Source organism: Propithecus coquereli, unplaced genomic scaffold (assembly GCF_000956105.1).
Source record: "Propithecus coquereli isolate 6110/MARCELLA unplaced genomic scaffold, Pcoq_1.0 Scaffold29, whole genome shotgun sequence".
NCBI classification, from domain to species: Eukaryota; Metazoa; Chordata; class Mammalia; order Primates; family Indriidae; genus Propithecus; species Propithecus coquereli.
The window spans coordinates 5,861,609-5,864,726 of NW_012148507.1; positions in this window are offsets into that span (position 1 = coordinate 5,861,609).

A 3,118-nucleotide genomic window follows, 5' to 3' on the forward strand; every position below is an offset into this window, starting at 1 on the left:
TGCTTAGTAGATATTATTATATTTAATAACAGATATTAATGGATGGATGAATGAATGAATGAGACATCATCAGCATAAGTAGCGAGATCTGAGGAGGCAGGGTCGTATGTACATCTCATTGCCTGGGTGCTAGAAGGCACAGGAGATTCTGACCACAGGAGATTGTGAACGTCTTGGCAGGTTGAGGTTGAGCTAGATGGTCTTTCAAGACCAGTAGCTTTAGGATACTTCAGGGAGTTGAAGGGAGAGGATGGAAACAGCTTTCTGAGGACTAGATGTAAGGTGTGGCTCTGAGCTATTGCCATAGGCTGGACAGAATGATCTCTAGAAGGAAAACATGAAGGTTTTCAATTGTGGAAGAGCTAACAATCTGGGTGGAGAGGGAACTCTCTAGACTATTCTGAACTTTCTTAGTTTTGGTGGTCTTTGGTGCCATTAAAGATTTTGAAAAACTTTATTTGGAATATAAAAACCCATGGAAGTTGTTAGTAGAACTAAAGCATCGTGGTTGAAAGCTAAAGAAGGGAGTGACGTGGAAGGCGATGAGGCTCACCCTCTCTCCGAAGGCTCTAGGACAGAATCAATCCTTCCTTTCCTCTTCCTGGCTTGTGGTGATTGCTGCAATCACTGGCATTTCTTGGCTTATAGACACATCACTCTGATCTCCACTTATCTTGCTGCATGGCAGTCTCCTTGTGTGTCTTCTGTCTCTGTGTCCAAATTTCCCTCTTCGCATAAGGACACCAGTCATTGGGTTGGGGCTCACTCTAATCTAGTATATCTCATCTTAACCTGATCACAGGTATTGGGAGTCATGACTTCAACATATCTTTTGGAGGGAACAAGATTCTATCCATTACAAAAGCATATCAATGCACAAGATAGAGCATCCGACGCTTTAATGAACTAATTTTCCTGGAGGTCAAACCTCACCTCCCACCCAGACTTTGGGGACTGCTCAAGTAGCAGGAACAGGGATCCTCCTACTGCCTCTCTTCCACACTCAGAAATTACAGTACAGTGCACACTCCCAAACCCTAACCTTGTAGAAAATAAGAAACGTACATGAACATAAAGATAATTTAATTTCAAAGTTTTAGCTTGGGTCTTTGTGTAGCTCAAAAGAGGCTCTGCAGGGGCAGATTTGTCTATAATGGAATTATAATTAATATGGTTGATTCCCCTTGGACGAGAAACTGATGGTGGTTGTTCCTTTTCACTTGCCAGTAACTGGTTCAGGCTCAAGGCAATTTAGGGCAATGTGATTGATTCATTTACTCTTTCATTTATTCAACAAACACTTATTGAGTTTCTATTACATACTGGATACCTCAAATGTTTGGCTAAAAAGTCTCTGTACATAAGATTGTGACCTCTGTCAGTTAGTGATTTTTAAAATCCATCAGTGTGAAAAAATCTTATCTAAAAGGACATGGGGAAAAAATGAAGTTTTTACAGCAAATGGGAATATATACACAACTTTCAGCTGGCATGCAGGTCTTCATGGCTACACTGAAGGTGCTAAGAATGTAGCAGGAAATAAAGGAGGAGAATAGGATTGCTTGAGGTTTCTGCAGAGAAAAGTCAATGTCACACTCCCATTGGATATGAACACGGATATGTTGTTCCAGCTGCTTACCATGAAGGTACCAGCTCTGAGATAGAGTGAAAGCTTTGTTCAGCAAAGTAGAGAGGAAACTGTTTGAGTCTCTGATGATATTGTTGAGTAACTGAATTCACCAAACCTTCCATTAGGACACTCTGTATTATAAGAAAATAAATTTGAAAATAAATGTTGACTTGGGTTTGGGCTGAGTTTTGATTTCTTGCATGCTAAAGCCTCTAATTGACACAGGCATCATTTCTTTTGCATTACTTCGGTTCTGCACAATCTGAAAGCCACCAAGAATGAAGGGAGATAGCACCACTCTGCTTGGCAATGTTCTGTCTTTACTTTGTATTACTGTGGGAGATTTTTATTGTTGTGTTGTGAAAAAGGAGACATTTGGTGAGAGGAGAGCACATCTGTGGACAAGGAAGCAAGGCTAGGAGCTGAGTTGTGTCTTCAAGGGGACTTGCATGTCAAATACTTAACTTTATTTTGAGCTTTTTCTGTAAAGCACATCATTTAAAAGCTTGTCTCTCTCTCCCCCACCCTTTTAAATAGTAATCATTCTCAGTTACCTTAAATTTAGTAATATCTCAACAGTCTTGAGTGGTGTGCTAGAATCCTGAGGAGTAGGAGGAGAGGATCATAATGAAAATTCTGATTCTATTTGTCAAAGATAGAACTCAGTCAAGTCTTGAACCCAGTCAATAGATCCACAAGAAAGTAGTCTTTCTCAAGTGGTCCCAGAATTGCATGTTTTGGATAAAACCCTTCCTATCCCTTCCTATTTTTAATCTACTCAGGCATAGAGATGATATTAATGATAAGGACATAAATCATATGCAGAGTGGGGATTGGAAATTAAGCAGCAGAAACGGGTCTTGAAGACTTCCCTCAACAGTCGGAATTGTTCGTGAGTCACCATGGTGATGTGAAGATGGAAGCATTGGCTTGGATAATCAGTCAATTTTCCCCTGCCAAGTACCTGGTTGGCTTCATTCATTCTATTCAGTCAAGGCTTGGCTGAAATATTTTTATCCACAATTACCTAAAGGTTAACATAATTTTAAAATTGTGATCAGAGTTTGTGAGACATATTTTCATTTATTTTTACTGGGCACTGGCTAAAGGCCTGGGAACAATTGAGGATGATACTTAGAATCAGAAATTGAAGTGTTGGGACCCACGAAGACCTAAGGATTCATCAGTCACCTCACTGCATGGATCAGAGAAATCTAGAAGCCTGAGGTGACTGGGCTGGTTAGCAGAAGAGAAGACTTGAACCTGGGTCTCTTACATCCTGGTCCAATTTTCTTTCCAGAGGAAAGTTCTAATGGGGGTTTCTCTCAGCCTCCCTCACATCTCCAACTGCACCTCTAAGATCTCAGGTGGCACTCTGGTAAAGAGATCAGAGGTTCCAGAATCTTAGGGCTCAGTGGAGCCTCACAGATCCTCTAGTGACTGGATAGATTCTAGTCCAAACACTTTACAGAGAAGGACACTGGGATC